We start from the raw sequence: 22298 nt of genomic DNA, 5'->3' as shown, positions 1-22298 counted from the left end.
CACTGAGAATATTTAACCAGGACACACAGCATCTTTGAGGAGCAGCATGCCTTACTGTAGTTCTGTTGCTGTGGTTGGATGTTTGCTGGTGCTTTCTGTGCTTCTGTTTTAGAGCTGCAGTTCTCAGATGCCATGAATCTTCCTACTTAATAGGGTTCTAAAATCACAATCAAGAGGCTGTGTGAGCCATGTTGGCCTCTCCAGATTAAAAGTCAAAGAAACTGCAAGGGATTTTAAAGGATCTATCCATTTGGTTAAGTTTAGCACACCTTTAAGCTAGGCAAGAGTCCTCCATTTTGTGACAAATCTTGGGAGTTTAAATTAGGAGATGAGTGTGAGGAACGCTGATGGATCAGACGAAAGGCCTGCCTACCCTAGCAGTCTGATCGCTCAGATTCTGTGTCTAATCAGATGCCTATGTGAAGTCCAAAATTGGACAGAAACTTGATAGCATTCTGCCATTTGTGATCCCCAGCAACTAGTAGTCAGAGGGTCGCTACTGATTCTGGTAGCCATTGGTAACCTTGGTATGGTATGCAGGCACATGCATGATGCAGCTGTCTTTCTGAAGTAGGTCAAGGCCTAGATGGGGGACCCAAATGGAATTCTCTCATTATTAAGACTTAATCAGGACTGAGCTATAGACAATTGTCAGCCAGGAGATCAGGGCTGAGGAATCAAGCTAGGAGTCAGAGCCAGGAAGGCTATGGTTAAGGGGTGGGAAATCCAGATGCTGGAATTTATGCAATTTGAACTTCAGCAACATCTGGAATGCCACAGATTCACCACCCAGCCACAGTTACTCAAAGTTACAGCCCAAACAGTACATCTTTTATCATAATTCCTGTGCCCATTGGCCAGCTACGGTAGATGAGGCTAGTCAGGAGCCTGAGAATCTCTCTCAGCCACTGGGTTCTAGTGCCTGTGATTCTTGACATGACTTAAAATAGAGGTTCTGAGGGCTGAGTCTGCCTAGGGTCCAGAACCTTAGCACTTTTCTAGTACCAAATGTGCATTGGAGAAATGGTTGCTGATTTTGTAGCACAGGAAAGGCACTTAGAAGTGCCTTTACAAGAAGTGTAATGATGCACCTCACAGTCCTGGATCGCCAGTTTAGAGACAAGGTATAGAAGCTTGCCTGGACATTTGTCAGGTGGACAGTTGAATGTTGCATTTGTGATGTTCCCGGTGTTGTGATTTGAGGACCCGATCCCCGCTTGGGGAATAAAGACACGTGGACACAGTATAAAAGGTTGATGGGCAAGGAAAAGGCCACAACTTTATTGATTACAGCATGTGAGAAGGTATTGGCTTAGGCATTGGACCACGGAACATTAGACTCCACCCACTCAGAGAGGGGTGAGTCTGAGGAGGGGTTAACCACCAGTAGGGGGAGCCTGTTGATGCCAACACAACTATAGGCTCTCTCCTGATGTCACCGAGGGTCGTGCCATGGCCCCCCGCCACACGGGCAGGCTTCTTAAATGGGTTCTTAAACAGGCTTCTTAAATGGGTTACAAAGCATAAAAACTTGCCACTGTAATTTTGATTCTTAGTAAACTGCCCTCACACCTTGCTGCAAAGTAGGGTAAAAATCCCTGAAATAGAACACACACACACAACACAGAATGCCAGCTCCCTCTTTATAAAAGTTTCAAATAAATAGACTTAACATAGCTGCCTAACCCCTCCCCCCTCCACACCCATACTTGTGCTTGAAGCCATGTTACATTAGCAAAGAAGCGCTCTGCTCTTTCATAGGGGGTCTGCCAGACACTGCTAGAGATACTACACACACTTGCAGCCACAATAACCAGGAAGAACATGATACCTCCTCTTCTCTCACAAATACATGCAGAGCAGAAAGATCTAAATTATGGACAACAATGCCCTGTATGGAAGAAATCCCCTCCTCCCTAATACTGCATCTCCCATGCTATTAAAATGAAATTGTGTTCGATACTCATTTTAATAACCCCATTTTAAAAACACCGTTTAAAGCTGTCTGCTTCCCAATGCTGCTGTGTCACAGTGCTTTTGCCACAGTGCCAAAGGGCTTCAATGCCATCAGAGGGCACTTTGCTGAGGTCCCCCTCAAACCTAGAGCTGGTCCTGGATGGTGCCTTACCATCCTTCAAGCTAGGGCACATCCCACTTCCTCTAAAACATCTGGTGTGGTACAATAGGGCAGGGACTACTTTGGTTCTAGCAGTTCTAGATGGCTTATCAGGAATTCAGGTGTTTTGAAGGTTTCACAAAGGAGTTTCACAAAGCCTCAGTTAAACCCAAGAGCCCTAATTGTGAATGCTGTACCCAGCCCTGGAAACAGGAAGTGTGAGTTGCTCCATTTGGACTTCCTATTCAGCTGTAGTGCTGCCCCACAGTCTTTAAAGCACCACCAGGTCTCATTGCCTTTTTGTGTTCGCATTGCCTTCTTTGAACCTAGAAGCAAAGGCCAATGTTGTCATTATTGCTGTGTTTTTTCCCCACCCTCCTTCCTCCCCCCTGCCCAGAGTTTGATTTTGACATTTGTTGCCAGTTAAGGAAATGCACTTTAAAGCAGCAGGAAAGGCCGGGGGGCGGGGGAGCTCTCCAGAAAGTGTGTCACACCATCAGCTTCTCACCCACTTTCTCATTGCCAGGATAAATGCTTCTCTTCATAATTTACAGCTACTGTAATAGAGATGGCATATTGAAAGCTATCTTCTATAATTACATTGAAATACATTTTTGCTGTAGGCAAAAGTATTGCAAACGTCCCAAACCTCCCAGAGCAGCTGGGACCCTGCTGCCATCACCTTCATGGATCTCTCCTGGTTACCCCATCTCAGAAAGGATGTTTGCAGAGTTAGGAAAGCTGCAGAAAAGGGCAACCAAAGATGATCTATGAGGTGAAGTATTTTCCCTGCAAGAAAGGCTTAACCTGGTTGGTCACTGTGGAAAGCAATACATTGGATTACACTAACCTTTGGTCTGATCCATCAGACCTTTATAATCAAGGATACATCTGGAGGAGGGCAAACACTCTGCAGAAGGAATGGGGTGCCTGTGCCTCCCCAGATGTTGGTGGATTACAACTATAATCATTTCTGACCCACTAAGACTGATGAGAGTTGGGAGCACAACAGCTGTGGAGGGCCACAGGTTCCCCCATCCCTGCATTAAAAAAATGTTAAGTTTCTAATTCTCATGATAGCAAGAGTTGCTTCTCTGTGGACAATACCTATTAAATCTCTTAAATTGGAGTGGGGACTTGGCAGGATTTGTTTTATGGATGACGAATTGCTAAAGCTGGAGAATCAGGGTGCTGTTGGTGAGGACCTCAAAGGGACTGAAGGTCCAGTGGTGAGGCCACGTACCGAAGAAGCAGAAGCTGATGTCACCGAGGGTCGTGCCATGGCCCCCCGCCACACGGGCATCGGACAGGATCCACGACCGCCGGATTCCTTTAGCGGAATACCCAAAATTGAAGGGGTAGGTGATGGTCACACCTTGCCCCCCAAAACACCAACAACACATTCCAATGCCTAAGCGCCAAATACCACGAAAGTTGTGACGGTTGCTACGAGGTAGGCGAAAATAACCAAGAGGCCGGGCCAATTTAGCCAATTGGGGAAAACTCCTACCAGGCCCCCTGGTCAAACAGGGTGACCAACCAGAGGTCCATAGCAAAGTCTCAGTAAAAGCTAAACTCTAAAAGGGAGTGGTGGATGTCAGCATCGCCCTTGAGCCAGTGCCACCAACTGGACTCATACACTTCAGCCCCGACTGGGCTAGGTGAGCTGGGTAGCACTTCCAGAGACCACCTTCTGCACAGGAACAGGTCAAAGTGCTGTGGACTCACAGCTTAGAGTTGTGAGCACCGGATTCACTCCAACAAGAAGACAGTCATCGCACAGCAGAGTACAGCAGAGTATAGCAGAGCATTAACGACTCGGAGAGCAGCTCTGTAGAATATCTTCTTTTATTCTATCTACAACTATTATACACAACTATGTACAGAGCTAAATGAGGTCTAAACGAAAATGCTGAACTGCACTGAGTGTCTGCAGCTGCTCTTAGCAGCAACCTTATCTATACACACGATCTCTCTCTAACACTCAGTCTCTCTCTCTCTCTCTTTGATGTGAGGCTGGAACGGAATAAGTAGAGAGCAGAAACTGCCCCCTCCTCTCTGGAGAATCAGCAGAGAACATCAGCAGATTCTTGGATATGGGAGGGGTGAAATCTCCTCATCCTCCCCCATTTCATCCGACCATTCAAGAATCTAAACATAACTGCAATTTACACACACACTCCAAAAGTTGTTCTCTGCTTACAACCTTTGTTAACATATCTGCAGGTATCTCTCTCCCCCTTATCTAAGACACATTTATCACATCATTAAACAGTTACTCTGTGTTCATTAGGAAAGAGTTAAAGCATAAACCTCAATCTGCAGTTTACACAAAATATGCATTGTGACAATACATCAAACGAATAAGCAGCTTCTAGAAAAATCTTCATACACGTTTCTCTCTCTCAGATGCAAAATGACATTGCTCATTTAGGCAGATTTAAACAAACCACTTTCAGTATTCAAATACACGCTTGCTCCTTCAATCCTGATCCTTTTAACATATTATACATGAGCCACTCTAGGTCAGGTAAGGAAATAAATAAAGCGTTTTGTGCTATTACTGTCAGCACACTCCATGCCTGGTTTAAAAACCCCACCAGAGTGTTGGTTTCTATTTCCGTCACTGAGCAGCAACTGCAGTCACAAGACATTGTTTTGCATTCCACAGTCAGAGTTACTGTTGGATTCCCACGGGAATGGGAGACTGGATGTGACGTACACTGGTTTCCTGTTTTTCACTGTTCTCTCGGTTTCTTTGTTAGAGAGACGGTTGCTTCTCTGCTCTCACAGAGGCAAGATGCATGTTTGTATTCTCTCAGCATAGAGTGGAAATAAAGTTAAGAACGTGGCACATACTGCTTATCCTTTTGCTGTGTGGACTACTCTGTTTGGGCTCAAGATGAGACGAGCCTGTATCAGCTTCAGATGGGCCGAAGCTGGTCAAAATCTCACATTTTTGGTTCCGGGCCCAGAGAAACGGAATTGGACTGAAGAATGGCTGCTAGCAGAGGAACAGAGAGATGGAACGGTCTTATCTGCTCTGCGTGTCAAGAAGATTGATCAGAGGTATGTGCTCATTGCTCCGGGAAGCCTGCCAGCTCCTAATTAATGGCTATAAGGTTGGACTTTGAACTTTTAAGCCTGCTACGCAGAGGCTTGAAAAGCGAAAGTACTTTTACAAGTGCTTTTGGAATGAAGCAGCTGTACACAGACGCAGCTTGTTTAAAGCAGCAGAGATGGCTAATGCAAGGCTGGCTGATGCTTTTGGGATTCCAAAGCTCAATAAGAAGAATTATGCGGAGTGGGTACTCTACGCCGAGGCTCTTCTGCGTAAAGAATGTCTGTTTAATGTTATTACGGACACCCCCCCAGCTCCAATAACAGATGAATGGGCAGCTAAGGATTCCAAAGCAAGGGGAACTCTTACATTGATAGTCTCGCCAAAAGAGCTCTGTCTGTTGCGTGATAAGACCTCAGCCAGAGAGATTTGGGACACTTTGAGAGAGGCTCATTTGAGGACAGAAGCTGGTGCTTCTTTGTTCTACTATGCCAAGCTGAATGATATGGCACTTGCTGAAGGTGCAGATGTCCGTACACATCTGATGGAGATGCAGAATCTGAGACATGAGCAGCAACAGAGAGGACGCACCTTTCCAGAGGCTGTGTATTCCTTCATGATACTACATTCTTTGGGTTCAAGTTGGGAGTCCGTTGCCACTCAGACTGCTGTTCTGCCAACTGCTCAGATCACAGTAGCACATGTTACTGCCGTGATTCAGAATGAAGCAGACCGCCGGGGTGCTAGCTGCATGGGTAAGGGGGAGTCTTCACACACGTCATCCCAGAATGCAGTGGAACCACCAGATGGCGCCAAAGCTTTGAAGGCAGTGAAATGCTACTCGTGTGGACGTCTAGGCCATATGAAGAGGGAATGAAGATTTCCCAGGGCCAAGACAGAGCAGCGCAGTGAAAGCTCATCGCGTGGAAAAGGCAAAGGCAAAGGTCCGGTGTCCAGGACAACGCTGCACAAGGCAATGGTCTCACACTTCACTCCAAAGGTTGCAAAGGTCCAGAAGACGTCTAGATCTTTCTTCGTGGTGCATACGGGCGCAACGCACCACTTATGCAACGACAAGCGACTGTTCGGGTCTTTTACACCGCAGGAAGGTGCAATTCACCAGGCGGATGACCACACGATCCCCAGTCAAGGCTACGGAACTGTTGTTCTTCACAGTTTGGACTTATCGATACAAGATGTTCTCTACGTTCCAGATGCTTCACACAATCTACTCAGTGTTGTGCAGCTGAATGAACGGAAAATTGACGTTTCCTTCAAGAACAAGAAGTGCACCATCACATAGAAAAACGATTATGTATTGTATGCTGAATATGTTGATCGTTTGTTTGTATTGTATTTTGATGATGATGTGCAGGATGAAACTTGTTGCATTGCAGGTTCTAACAAAAGTTTGCATGCAGAATGTATTCATGATTTTCACAGGAAATTTGGTCATTTGCATTTTGAGGCAGTATCTAAAATGCCTGCCTTGGTTGAAGGTATGACTATTAAACCCTACAGGTACCACATGAAGTGCAAGGCATGCGCAGCAAACAAGGTGAAAATGGCTGCGAAAGGTAAGGTGTCTAGTAGGCAAGCTACAGAACCATACCAGGTTGATCATGCTGATTTGGTTGGTCCACTATCGCCCTCTTTGGGTGGAAACAGATACTTCATGGTTCTCATTGATGCATTTTCCAGGTATATTTATGTGTACAGTCTCGAGCAGAAATCAGAGGCTTTTCCAGGGTTCAAGGAATTCTGTGTTTGGTTGGAAAATGTGCATGGTAAGAAGATAAAAACTCTTTTCACTGATCGTGGGGGGGAATTCACTTCTCAGCAGTTTGAAGCTTTTCTGACTGAGAAAGGAATTCAACATGATTTGTCTAGTCCTCGCTCGCCATGGCAGAATGGACTTTGCAAGAGGGTAAATCAGACATTGCTTCAAGGGTTAAAAACCTTGCTGTTTGGAGATGGGAAGTTGGATAGATCCCCCTATGCAGGGATGTTTTGACTTTTCGGATCTGGTTTTGGGCCAGGGGGAGTTTGGCGTTGTGGGGGGCCTTAACCTTGGAGGGACTTTGAAACATGCCTTCAAATATCTTTTGGATTTCAGTGCTGACTATGGAGAATGGGCTGACTTGCTGAGAAGGGATAAAGATATTGTCAAGTTGGAGTCTCCCCGAGAGAAAGGAAGGAAATTAAGAATAAGATCAGCAGAAGATAAAGTAAAGTGCTTCGGCCCATCTGAAGCTGATACAGGCTCGTCTTATCTTGAGCCCAAGCAGAGTAGTCCACACAGCAGAAGGATAAGCAGTATGTGCCACATTCTTAACTTTATTTCCACTCTATGCTGAGAGCATACAAACATGCATCTTGCCTCTGTGAGAGCAGAGAAGCAACCCCTCTCGGAAAACAAAGAACACCAAGAGAACAGTGAAAAACAGGAAACCAGTGTACGTCACATCCAGTCTCCCATTCCCGTGGGAATCCAACAATAACTTGGACTGTAGAATGCAAAACAATGTCTTGTGACTGCAGTTGCTGCTCAGTGAGGGAAATAGAAACCAACATCCTCCCCCTTTCTGTGAACATCACTGGGCAGCGTGTTCGTACAATATCAGTACAAACCCAACTTCTGCACATAGGTACAGTGTTGATCCCTTGATACAACCTTGGACAATACATCAGCAGGAATTTCAGTACCTGGCATATAGGACACCGTTACGAGTCCCTTCTGAACACATTCCCTAGCATGTTGCAGTTTCAATTGCATGTGCTTTGTGCTTTGCTTACAACCTTCAGACTTCAGCAAAGCCAAACATGCTTTGTTGTCTTGATAAACCTGGATTGGACATTTGACAGGAATTTTCATGTCTTTGCACAATTCTAACAACCATTCACAATCCTTAAGTGAATAAGACAGTGCATTCAGTTCAGCTTCACAAGTGCTTAAGCTAACTGTTGTTTGCTTCTTGCATGACCAATCAAATAGACCCTGATTGTACATGTAGCATACTCCAGATGTACTTTTCCTGTCTGTAGTGTCACTTCCAAAACTTGCATCTGCAAATATCTCAAGACCTCCAGACTTCTGATTGTTAAATCTCAGTCTGTAACGCATAGTGCCTTTCAAATAGCGTGCTATGCATTTCAGAGCTTTCCAATCCTTAACAGTAGGATTGCTGACTTGTCTGCTTAGCAAATTACAGCTAACAGCAATGTCAGGTCTTGAACATCTGGCAATGAAGTTTAGTTTGCCTAGCACACTTCTGTACAGTGTAGCGTCAGAAAATGCTTCTTCAGTGTCATCTACCTGATAACCTGTTGTCATCGGTGTGTCTACAGGGTTAGAAGAAGAAGAAGAAGAAGAAGAGTTTGGATTTGATATCCCGCCTTTCACTCCCCTTCAGGAGTCTCAAAGCGGCTAACAATCTCCTTTCCCTTCCTCCCCCACAACAAACACTCTGTGAGGTGAGTGGGGCTGAGAGACTTCAAAGAAGTGTGACTGGCCCAAGGTCACCCAGCAGTTGCATGTGGAGGAGCGGAGACACGAACCCGGTTCCCCAGATTACATGACTACCGCTCTTAACCACTACACCACACTGGCTCTCTAGGGTTAGCATCCATCAGGTTTAGTTTGGATAACATATCAGCAATTTTCTGTGACTGGTGTATTAAAATATTACTATCTTGGTCTCTCTCTATTTCCAGAGATAGGTAGTTGGTTACCTCACCAAGATCTTTCATGTGAAAGTGCTCTTTCAGTTGAGCTAGGGCGTTATTGTACATTGTGACATCCTTCCAAAAGAACAAAATATCATCAACATAAAACAAGCAATACAGCTTCTTTTGCCCTTCCTCTTTGACAAATACACACGGATCAGCTTTCCCTTGCTGAAAACCTAGAGAAAACAATACTTCAGTGAGTTTTGTGTGCCAGCACCGTGCACTGTTTGAGATCATAAAGGGATTTCTTCAGAGAACAAACAAATCCCTGTTTTACCTGTACGCCATCAGGTGGAAGCATATAAAGTGATTCACCTAGAGATCCGTACAAAAATGCTGTATTCACGTCATGGTGGGAAAGAAGCACCAGCCTCTGTTCTTAAATGAGCATCTCTTAAAGTGTCCCAAATCTCTCTGGCTGAGGTCTTATCACGCAATAGACAAAGCTCTTCTGGAGATACTAGCAATGTAAGAGTTCCCCTTGCTTTGGAATCCTTAGCTGCCCATTCATCCGTCATGCGAGCTGGGGGGGTGTCTGTAATAACATTGAACAGACCCTCTTTTCGTAGCAGTACTTCTGCGTACAACACCCATGCCGCGTAATTCTTTTTATTGAGCTTAGGAATCCCACAAGCATCAGCCAGCCTTGCATTAGCCATCTCTGTTGCATTAATCAAGCTGTGTCTGTGTTTACAGCAGCTTCATTCCAAAAGCACTTTCAAAAGCACTTTCGTTTCTCAAGCCTCTGCCGAGCATAAAACTGCTTTGGCTTTAAAAGTTCAAAGTCCAGCCTTAAAGCCATTAATTAGGAACTGGCAGGCTTCCCGGGGCAAGAGCACATACCTCTCATCAATCTCCCGTTCCGTAAACTCCCGTTCCGTACCTCCACAGGCCGAGGCCGTCATTCCGATCTCTGGAGTCCATAACCAAAAATGTGAGATTTTGATCAGCTCCAGCCCATCTGGAGCTGATACAGCAGAGTGTAGTTCGCAGACGAAAGGATGAGGAGATATTGTGCTACATGCTAATTGTTTTATTTCTCATCTATACCGAGAACACACAAACATACATCTTCCCTCTGTGAGAGCAGAGAAGCAACACCTCTCGACACAAAGAAACTGAGAGAACACTGAAAAACAGGAAACCAGTGTACGTCACATCCAGTCTCCCATTCCCGTGGGAACCCAACAGTAACTCTGACTGTGGAATGTAAACAATGTCTTGTGACAAGCAGTTTTGCTGCTCAGTGAGGGAAATAGAAACCAACAAGAGCCCCATCTGTTGTCAACAGCATGGGGCTCTTTCTCCCTCTCCCATGTTCCTGTTGGCATGTGGAGCTCCTGACAAACTAGCATCTTGTTCTTGAAGCAAATGGAAGTTTGGCTAAAATGGACTAAAATAGCATCCACCAATCTGTAATCCCTCTTATATTTTACTGAAGTCACCTTTCAAGTCCTGGCTGCAGGAATAAACATAGGTTTATTATCTCCAGTTGGTTCCATTTTAAGACCACATATTTTTTCTACCTCTGCACTAGGTTCTGTTGCTGTGCCTACAGGAAACAGCTGTCTTTTTCCTTTAGGTAATTCCAGGCCTTTTTTTCAGCAGGAACTCGCTGGAACTCAGTTCCGGCGAGCGTGAACTCGCAGCGGGTGGGGATTTTGCCGTTTGGAAAATCCCAAGCTACTTAGGGGGAGAAGGGGGGTGCAGAAGGGCGTGGAAGCCCCCCAATTACCTCTTGAAAGGTGTCAAGAGGGCTAGGATCCCAGCAAGACCACAAGCAGCTCGCTTGGCCGTCAGGTAACTTCAAACAAGTGAAGCGAAGAGAACGGCGGAGCGGAGCGGCAGGTCTAGGGGAAGCCATTACCTACCCCCAAGCAGCGAAGCCCCGGTCTCGCGGAGAGAAGCGCTGCGCTCTCAAACCAGACGAAACCTGGGATTAATTTGACTCGGCAAATGGACAGAACTAAAAGAATTCCGGGGGCTTAAGAAAACAGTGGAGTTCGGCATTATTCGAAATCTACAAGGCGCAAGGTAATCTTCAGAGCGGAGAAAGGCAGTGAAATCTATTAGCGGGTCACATCCGTTTCCCTGAAAAGCTGCAACATTAAAGTAGCCGGCGGGGGGAAGTTACAAAGTACCAAGCGCTGGCCGTATTTAAACAGGGAACAGAAAGTATTATTTGATGAACTGTAGATCCCTAAGGAGCTGAGGGGGGGGAAAGCGAAGGAAGAAAGACCCGTCTCTCCTCATAGCAGCGGGAAAGTAAGGAATGAGAAAGCGGAAGTGTAGGACCTGATGTGATTATAGGAACTAAAAGAAGTAATAACTGGAAAATACAACTAAATGAGAGTGTATTGAGGGAAACCACCTCTATCTGACAGTGTTATTTGGAACTGGGGTGCTGTTGAACCTAACGGATATTTAAGGAGTTCTTTAAAACCACTCTTTCAGTTCCGGGAGTTGGCTTTAACAAAGAAGGTGTTGGCTTCGATAAAGACAAAGAAGGACATCTAGTGGACAAAATAGGATAAAACAAATGGTTCTCTCTGTGTTTGTTTTCATCACTATCTATTCAACGTTTGACTTTACAGACTTGGGGATTTTCCTCTGTGTGCTTTCTCAATCTGGACAAATCTTAGCTAATAGGAATAGAACCTACTGGATCAGACAGACTTCAGCGGATAGAACACCACTTTTGTCATCTTCATTTAAGCTGGAAAAATCCTCCTATAATATTGGTGCATAGGACTGTAGAGGCGATGGTAAATTTGAGTATAAACTGGGACTGTCAATATTAACCACAAGAAAAAAGCCACAAAGCAAATATCTGGACTAGCCTGAGTGGAGGCAAGAAGAAGAGTGGAAGAACGGATGGAATGTGGATAACTCCTCTTTGGACCTGCCATTACTGCTAATACTATAGGGGGGGCATGATATTGAGGGCTGTGTTAAACTAGATGGAAATATTTGGGACTGGGCAAAACCCGTTGTTCTTATTTAACCTCTTGGATTAGGGAGAGAGGAAGGGGCTTAGTTGACAACACGTAATTGATAAGTATAAACTTGAAGAGTGGGAACTTTTTGAGTTATATAGACACAATGTCGAACACAGCAAAGAGAGCTGAGGGAGGGACACCAATGGAAAGAAAGGCATCCAAACAGGAAACAGACTTCAAAGCAGATATTTTAAGAATGTTTGCGGAAATTAAACAAAGTGAGAAAAACCTAGAAGAGAAATTAGAACAAGTAGACAATAAGATAGGGAAAATGGACAAAAAAATGGACGAAACAGTTAATGAACTAAAAGGGCAAATAAAGGAAGTATTTAGGAGGACACAAGCTGTAGAAGAAGGTTTGAAAAAAACAAGATTAGAAATGAGAGAGGTGAGACGTGAAGAGGACAAATTAAGAGCAGAGGTGTTAGAATTGAATAAAGTGCAAGAAGATATGAAAGATTCAATAGCTATGCATGAACTAAGACAGAGGGAGAATAATTTGAGACTTAGGGCGGTACCAGAAACACAAGGAGAAAACATTAAAGAGAAATTAATAGCTGAGTTAGCACAATGGATGGAACTACCAACAGATGAGATAGAAAGGACGATACAATCTGCCTTTAGACTAAAAGTGAAAACAACTAGGGCTAAAAAATTTGTAGGTGATTGTCTGATTACATTTAGAGATAAGGAAATGAGAAACATGATCCTGCAAAGAAATAGAGAAAAAAGGTTGTGCATCAATGGGAATTATATAATAATTTTTAAAGACATACCAATCAGAATTTTGAAACGTAGAGAGTCGTATAAGGCACTTGTGCAAACATTAAAGAAAAATAACATTGAGTTTAAATGGGAATTCCCGGAAGGGATCTCATTTACTTACAGGAGTAAGAGGCACAGGTTGATCAGTCCAGAGGAAACTGGGAAATTTTTGAGAAAATATAAAGAGTTGAGGTCAGAAAAAGAAGAAGAAAAAGGGGAAGAGGCAGCAGGGGGCCCAGACTCCGAGGAAGAAACAGAAAGTAGAGGAGGAGAAGAAGAGGAACAAGAGGTTTAAAAATCAGTCAAAATATAAAAGGGAAAATAAGTAAGACTAAATTCATTTATTATGGTATTAAAAATTTGTAGTTGGAATATTAATGGGATAAATGATAAGAAAAAACGAAATAAAACTGTACAAATACTAAAAAAAGAAAACCTAGACACCATCTGTTTACAAGAGACACACATAGCAAGAAGACATAAAAGAGTACTGATAAACAAAAGATTGGGAAATGAGTTTATCTCCTCAGATAAAGATAAAAAAAGAGGAGTGGTCATATATATTAAAAAGCAAATCGAAGCGCAACAAATTTTTAAAGACGAGGAGGGAAGGATAATGGCGGTCCAAATTAAGTGGCAGGGAGAAAACCTAATCATAATCGGGTTATATGCTCCAAATGATAACAAATCGGATTTTTTTAAAAATTTAGAAGAAAAACTAGCAGAGTACGCAGATCAGAAAATGATGATATTGGGTGATATGAACGGGGTGGTGTCCTTAGAAATGGATAGACTTAGGGAGGGAAGTGGTAAGGATGGGAAGCTACCCAGAACTTTCTTTTCATTGGTTAAGAACTGTAACCTGATAGATAGCTGGAGACTCAGACATCCACTGGTAAAACAGTTTACGTACTATTCTGAACCTAATCAGTCACAGTCCCGAATCGATCAGATTTGGACCTCAAATGAGCTGACTCCAAGAATTTTAAGGGTGGAGATTCAAGCTAAAACTATATCGGATCATAATCCAATAAAATTGGAGTTGAAAGGCTGGGAGGAGAGAACTTTTAGGTGGAGACTAAAAGACTATCTTCTGGACGATCAAGAAGTGGTTGATAAAGCCCAGAGAAGGTTGACAGATTATTTTAAGGAAAACATGAATAAGGGTACCAAAACAAAGGTGGTATGGGATGCAAGCAAGGCAGTAATGAGGGGCTTCTTTATCCAGCAAAACACGATTAAAAATAAAGGAAGAGAAAAATGGAAAAAAGAGATCTTAAAGCAGATAATGGATAATGAACAAAAGTTAGTCCAAAAACCAAATAGTAAGAGGATAAAGGAGAATATTAAAGCACTGCAAGCGCAGTTTGCAATGTTGATAAATAGAGAAGTGGAATGGAACATCAAAAAATTGAGACTAAGAAGTTTTGAATACTCAAATAAATCAGGGAAGCTGTTAGCATGGCAGATAAAAAAAAGGAAGGAACAGAGTACTATAAATAAAATAATAGTGGATGGTGAAGAAAAAACTAACCCCAAGGAAGTTAGGAAAGCATTTGTGGACTACTATAGTGGACTATATAATAATAGAGAGAGACATAATTTGAGGAGGATTGAAAGATTCTTAAAGGATAAAAAGGTCCAGAAGATACCAGCAGAGAAAAAAGAACAGCTGAACGCTCCAGTAGAGATAGAAGAAATAGAAAAAGTAATAAAAGAACTAAAAAGAGGGAAAGCCCCAGGCCCGGATGGGTTTACGGCTAGTTATTACAAAGAAATGATGGCTGTATTGTTGCCCCCATTGAAGGAAGTGATAAATAACATCTTAAAAGAAAGAGAAATACCAGAAACATGGAAAGAGGCATTCATTACATTAATCCCAAAACAAGATGCGGATTTATTGCAAGTTAAAAATTACAGGCCGATTTCATTGTTGAACATAGATTACAAAATTTTTACAGGAATTCTAGCCAGCAGAATGAAAAATATATTGTTAGACTATGTTCATGGAGACCAAACGGGCTTCCTGCCGGGGAGGCAGATGAAGGATAAAATAAGAAACATAATAAATATTATAGAATATTTGTCGGCCAAGAGTGACAAACAAGCTATACTGATGTTTGTGGATGCAGAGAAAGCATTCGATAACACAAATTGGGATTTTTTGTTAAAAAATTTAGAATACATGGAGGTGGGTGCAGAGTTTTTTAACGGAATAAAAGCAATCTATACGGAGCAGAAAGCGAAACTGATCATAAACAACGTAGTGTCAGAAGAAATAAGGATAGGGAAGGGTACAAGGCAGGGATGTCCGCTCTCCCCATTGCTGTTCATAACTGTATTGGAAGTGTTACTTAACTCAATAAGACAAAATAAGAAGATAAAAGGAATAACAATTGGACAAAATGAATACAAGGTAAAGGCATTTGCAGACGATTTGCTAATAACAATAGAAGATCCGACGAATTCAATAAAAGAGATATTGGAAGAATTAGAGCAATTCGGCAAAGTGGCTGGTTTTAAGTTAAATAAAAGTAAGACTAAATTAATGACAAAGAATATAGATCTAAGTACAATTGAAGAAATACAACAACAAACAGAGATAGAGGTGGCCAGAAAGGTGAAATATTTAGGAATATGGATAACTCCAAAAAATATAGAACTATTTAAAAATAATTATGAAGTAGTATGGAAAGAGATTAAAAAGGATTTGGTGACGTGGGGGAGGCTAAAACTGTCTTTCTGGGGCAGGATAGCCATAATTAAGATGAATGTACTTCCGAGAATGTTGTTCCTATTCCAGAATATTCCGATAATCAAAGGCAATAAGATATTCAAAGAATGGCAAAGAGAGTTCTCAAAGTACGTATGGCAGGGCAAAAGACCGAGGATACAGTTTAAATTACTGACAGAGGCAAAAGAAAGGGGGGGATTCGCACTTCCAGATCTGAAACTATATTATGAGGCATCGTGCCTATGCTGGATAAAACCGTGGATAAAATTAGATAATAAAGAACTTTTAGATCTGGAAGGCCACGACAATAGATTTGGGTGGCACGCGTATCTATGTTATGAAAAGAAGAAGGTACACAAGGGATTTGAAAGCCACATCTTTAAAGGCCCTTTGATAGAAGTATGGGAGAGGTACAGATTTTTATTGGAACCCAGAGTCCCACATTGGATGTCCCCATTAGAAGCCACGAGTGTTAAAAAGACCAACATGAGGGATAAATGGGTTACCTATGAACAGCTGCTAATTAAAGATGGGGGGAAGTGGAAGCTAAAACCATACAACCAGGTTAAGGAAAAGGTGTTTGATTGGTTCCATTACTTTCAAATAAACGAAATGGCTAAGAAGGATATTAAAGATAGAGGATATGCGGAAAAAGATTCTAAATTCCAGATTGAGATAATAAATAATGATTATAAAATCCTATCAAAAATGTACAACCAGCTGTTAGAGTGGAATTTAATAGACGAGGAAGTGAAGTCGGTAATGATACACTGGGCAAAAGACTTCGGTTATAATATCTATTTTGAAGAGTGGGAGAAATTATGGAAAAAAAATCTTAAATTCACGGCATGTGTAACGTTGAAGGAAAACTTAATGAAGATGCTATACCGTTGGTACATTACCCCTGCGAAACTAGCAAAAATGTATAAGACATGCAGTAAATGTTGGAAATGCAGGGAAAATGAAGGGACCTTCTACCACATGTGGTGGGATTGCAAAAAGGTTAAAGGTTTCTGGGAAAAGGTATATACAGAAATGGGAAAAATTTTTAAATATACTTTTGAAAAAAAGCCAGAGGCCTTTTTGTTAGGTTTATCAGGAAAAGAGATTAAGAACAAAGATGGCAAATTTTTCCAATATGCAACAACGGCAGCAAGAGTCCTATTAGCCCAAAACTGGAAACAACAGAAAATACCGACAATAGAGGAGTGGAGAGAGAAACTGTTAGATTATGCGGAACTAGATAGACTGACGGGAAAAATTAGATATTGGAGAGATCAAAGATTTATGGAGGAATGGGGAAAATTCGTGGAATATCTGGATAATTTAAGTGAGGGACAAATAACGCTAGTAGGGTTTAAAAAAGCTCTGTGATATTTGTAAGAATATTGTCTAAAGAAAAGGGTGGAAAAGACTTTAATAATGTCAATAGATAGTAGGAGATGCGAAAGTATGTGTTGATAGACAACGGAGATTTGCGGAGACGCCGAAGGAAGTCTTAAAGAATGAATCGGTTGAATACAAGATGTGGTTTATTTGATTTTTATTTGTTTTGCTGTAAATTAATAAAAATTATGTTGGGGAAAAAAAAAAAAGGAACTCAGTTCCAGCACCTCTCAGGCAGGCGCCATTGTCATTCTAAGAGAATGAGGGAGGTGTTCATGGTGAGTTCCAGCACCTCTTTTTCTAGAAAAATAGCACTGGGCAATTCCAAGCTTAGTGTGCATGTAAGAGGTTAGAGGTGACCTGTGGGTTTTTTTTCTGGGGGTACTCGGGGGTACTTCCCCCCATGTTAAAAGTGTGACACTTACTGTAACAACTTCATGGTGAGTACTGGCACCTTCATTTCTTTCTCTCTCTCTTTTTAAAGCAACTGAGTACAGGTTGATGAGAATCAACCACATTTGTCCTGTTTATGGGCTTCCCATAGGCATCTGGTTAGCCACTAAGAACAGAATGCTGGACCAGAAGGCCTGTGGTCTGATCCACAGAGCTGTTATGCTATTCATAAGGCAACTGCAACCTACTGTCTAGCATTACATGAGATGACTGATACACCAGGGTAGATACTGTGTGCACACAAAAGTAATCGTGCAGATCAGATCTGTATGTTTCTGGGCCGACTTGTGTCTTCATCACGTGTGTGTGTGTGTGCTTGATTCACATTGCCTCCCTCTTTTCTTACTCCACAACAGCTCCCATGGTTTCCCCCATGTTTATGTGGTTTGAGCCCTGCTAGGGTGACCAGATTAATCTTTACAATATGGAGGCAGGTTTGCTTGCTTGCTACCCTCCTACAATAATCTTGATAGCATATTTTTTTAGTCTGTCTCAAGTTGTGAGTTGTAGCACTGTGGGCTCATATGATACTGAGTACCTATGTTGAATGAGGAGGGGAAGTGGGGAAGAAGTTACAAAGCACATAATAAAATTGGCTCTAACAACCAGTCATAATGTGCAGTTTTGGGAGTTGAGCAGCGGGGATGGGGGGCAGAGAACATGCAAGAAGACCAATTGTGTACATAGGCCTTATTATGTGCACCTCTTGTGATAAACAATCTGTGTTCTTTAATGTCAGTATTTTTCTCTTTTTTAAAGTTGATCATGGCCTTAAAGAGCTAAATTATAAACTTATAATTTATAGGTTTTATAAATTTATAAAGTAATGTCAGCAGTCTTCACCACCCTGGCTGGCTAGCAGACCCTGGGAGATAGAACATGGTGTTGTTGCTGCATTTGTGCAGACTGTAAATTGTGCAGACAGGACAAAGTGAATCGCCATATTAACTCCAATGTAATGTGCACCTTTTTTGGTCAAATTATGTCGCAAAAATTAGGGTGCACATTAGATTTGATGGCACTTTAGATTCAATTGCAAGCTTGAAAAACACTGCTGACATAGCAAATACTTTTTTAGTTCAAGGTTTTGAAAATTCAGGTGTGCATTAGATTTGGTGGTAAATACAGTAGTTGTGCTTTGTGGCTCATGGTGTTATTTGAGTGTTCCGCTGACTTCTGGAGAGAGTCCTCCTTGTTTCAGTGGCTGCTGGGGAAGCTAGTGATGTAGATGGAGGCTAGGCATGGCTCTCAGGGTTTGTGTTAAGACCAGTCATGTTAATTGCTACAACAACACAATATTGCAGCGTGACAACATTGAATTGTGTTTTTATATGAGAGCAGTTGTTATTCTCTGCTGATGCCATATAGAAAATGAAGGGCAGGCATTTTCAGATATCCTTTCTCATGTTAGAAATGCCTCAAGGAGGAAAAATAGAGCTAGCAGCTAAGATCTCTGTACTTTTCGGTTTGTTGGGGATTGGACAATCTCAGCTCTTAGCCTGTGACTTTGTAAATGAACTTCAGCAGTCTTTGTCTTGATGGTGCTTCTCTACCCCTACCAAATTCTTGAAGTCAGGGATGGGGAACCTTTTTCAGCCTAGAGGCCACATTCCCTTCTGAGCAATCTCCCAGGGACATATGCCAGTGGTGGGTGGGCCTAGAAGCAAAAATAAGCAGAGCAATGAATGTGAACTTTATCTTTGTAGAGGAGGCTAGTTTCTACACGAACACATCCATCAAAGCAAAATGTATTATCAAAGTTTAAGGATACATTCTAGTCAGGCAAAAGTACCCTAAAAGGAAATACAGCATGGCCATCATGGGATGTTGCTGTTGGGATACTGCCAGGGAGACATACGCCATCATGCCTCCACATCATCTCCCGGTCTCCTGTGGAAACAGTATCAGTCAATTAGCGACACGAGCCTCAGAAATAGCTGTCCACATTCCAGGACTCGTGCACGCCCTTTTCGCAGAGTTTCCACAATGAAAGATTCACCCAGGAGAACATATTATACAGATTTAATCAACGTTGGTCAGAACAAAAGAAAAACATGACTGCCTGCCTTCGTGTCAAGGCAAAAGATTGAAAACCAAAGCTATATACAAAACAGAAACTTCCTGTGAGCAGGAAGTACGCAGGCCTGTGACACAAAACAGCCTGCTCCCTTTTTAAGGTGGAACAGAATTATCCTAACATCCTCCCCCTTTCCGTGTAACCTGTAGTACCTGTGGTTCAGCCCAACTGCAACCTCTGTACATAAACCTTGAGTTGTTCTCTGTTAACAACCTTAGACAACAGATCAGCAGGAATTTCATTTCCTGGCATGTAGGACACCTGAATGAGTCCTTTCTGAATACACTCTCTTGCACGATGTAGCTTAATCTGCAAGTACTTGGTTCTTTGCTTGCAACTCTCTGAGTTCAGCAAAGCCAAACAGGATCTATTGTCTTGATACACTTGTATAGGACATTTCACAGAAACTCTGATGTCCTTAAACAGTTGCATCAACCATTCACAATCCATGAGTGAAAATGACAGAACATTGAGTTCTGCTTCACAGGAACTAAGGCTTACTGTCATCTGCTTTTTGCACAACCAAACAGACAGTGGTTGTACATGTAGCATACTCCAGAAGTGCTTGTACCATCCGTGGTGTCACTTCCAAAACTAGCATCTGCAAAGATTTCAAGACCTCCAGTCTTCTGACTGGTGAACCTCAGCCTGTAGTGCATAGTCCCCTTCAAATAGTGGGCTATGCGCTTCAGAGCTTTCCAATCCTGAACAGTAGGATTGTTGGCATGTCTGCTAAGCAGGTTAGTGCTTACAGCTATGTCAGGTCTTGAACATCTAGCAATGAAATTCAGCTTGCCTAGAATGCATCTGTACAGCGTGGTATCAGAAAACGCTTCAGCATTACTCTCTACCTGGTAACCTGTCACCATTGGTGTGTCTGCTGGGTTTGCATCAACCAAATTCAGCCTGGTTAATACATCAGCAATTTTCTGTGTTTGGTGTACCAGAAAATTACCTGCTTGGTCCCTCTCCACCTGCAGAGAAAGATAGTTGGATACCTCACCAACTTCCTTCATGTCAAAGTGCTCCTTCAGCTGAGCTAGGGTGCTTCGGTACAAAGCCTGACTCTTCCTAAACAGAAGCAAATCATCAACAAAACATAAACAATACAGTTTGTTTTGCCCCTCCTCTTTGACAAATACACATGGATCAGCTTTGCCTTGGTGAAAACCTAGAGAAATCCATGTATCAGTGAGTTTTGTGTTCCAACACCTGGCACTCTGCTTGAGACCATATAAGGATTTCCATAGTTTACAGACCATTCCCTTCTGTATCTGCATTCCATCAGGTGGAAGCATATACAGCTCCTCCCCCAAAACCCCATACAAAAAAGCTGTGTTCACGTCGTGATGAGAAACGTGCAGTTTCTCCTCTGCAGCAATCTTGAGCATTAGCCGAATGCTCTCATACTTGACGGTGGGTGAGTAGGTCTCGTGGTAATCTTGTCCTGGTACCTGTGAAAAACCTCTGGCGACCAATCTGGCTTTGTGCCTGACAACCTTGCCATTCTGGTCTGTCTTGGCCTTGAAGACCCATTTGCTGCCAACCAGTCTCATTCCTGGGACTACTGGGACTAGCTCCCATGTTTTGTTCCTATCCAAGGAATCAACTTCAGCCTTCATGGCATTAAGCCATGGCTCAGCATCTTTAGAAGTCAACTCCTGAACCTCTTTGAAGCGTGAAGGTTCCCACACCTTCTCTGAGCTACCAAGAACAGTAGTTGCTGTCTTAGCAAACTCATCAGCAAATCTCTTTGGAGGTTTGCCTTTTGTGGCCCTTTCAGATCTGCGTACTAGACGCAAGTCTTCTGCACTCATCTCCTCCTTCTTAGGAGAAAAGTGGCCAATGGTGAACAGTGGTTCTTCCAGTTCAGTGTCAGACGCATCAGATGGTCTGATTGAGGCCTTTGCGCTCTTGTAGTCTGCTGTGTCATCACTGTCGCTGACAACAGCAGCAGCACCACCCACTAAGCTGGAATCCGAACTCTGATCATCATCCTCAGCTTCCTCTTCTACCTCTTCATCATCTGCTTCTTTCACATCATCTTCATCCTTCTCTGAGTGACTCTGGAAAATTCCCACATTTCCCCCCCACTTAGGATTGTACTCAACACTCTTTGTGAACCTAATGGACTTAGAGTCAGTCATCCATACCCTGTATGCACCTTTTTCATACCCCATGAACAAACCATGTGCCCCACGCTTCCCAAGCTTGCTGCTCTGTGGGGTATGGACCCACATGTCAGAACCAAAGATTCTCATGTGCTTGATGTAAGGCTTCTTACCAAACATCTTCTCATATGGAGTACAACCAATAGGCGATGACAATCTGCGATTATAAGCATAAACAAAGCAGCTGAGCGATTCTGCCCAATAACTCTCTGGAAGATTGGCATCATGCAGCAAGGTTTTCAAGCCGTGAAGCAATGTTTGATTTACTCGCTCACAAAGTCCATTCATCCATGGAGATCTAGGCGTTGAGAGGTTGTGCTGGATTCCCTTCTCAGTCAGGAAAGCTTCAAACTGCTGAGAAGTGAATTCACCCCCTCGATCAGTAAACAAACAGCCAATACATTTACTGTGAGCCTTCTCCAACCAAGCACAGAACTCCTTGAACCTAGGAAATGCTTCTGACTTCTGCTGGAACATAAATACATGAATGTACCTGGAAAAAGAATCAGTTAAAACCATGAAGTACCTTGCTCCACCAAAAGAGGGCGCAAGTGGACCAACTAGGTCTGCGTGGACTAGCTGATAGGTCTTGGAAGCCTGTCTGCTAGACACCTTGCCTTTTGGAGCAGCCTTCACCTTGTTCTCTGCACAAGATACACATTTCATGTGAAACTTACAGGGTTTGATGTTCAAACCCTGGACCAACCCAGGCATCTTGGCCAGTGCCTGCCAAGACATGTGACCAAATCTTCGGTGCACCTCGTGAATACATCCTGCATGAAGAACTTTGTTAGTTTGTGCAACACA

The sequence above is a fragment of the Podarcis pityusensis genome (genome assembly GCF_964106645.2).
Source record: "Podarcis pityusensis genome assembly, chromosome: W".
In the NCBI taxonomy this organism is placed as follows: domain Eukaryota; kingdom Metazoa; phylum Chordata; class Lepidosauria; order Squamata; family Lacertidae; genus Podarcis; species Podarcis pityusensis.
The sequence above is the reverse complement of the archived record's forward strand: the minus strand, read 5'-3'. Positions refer to the sequence as shown.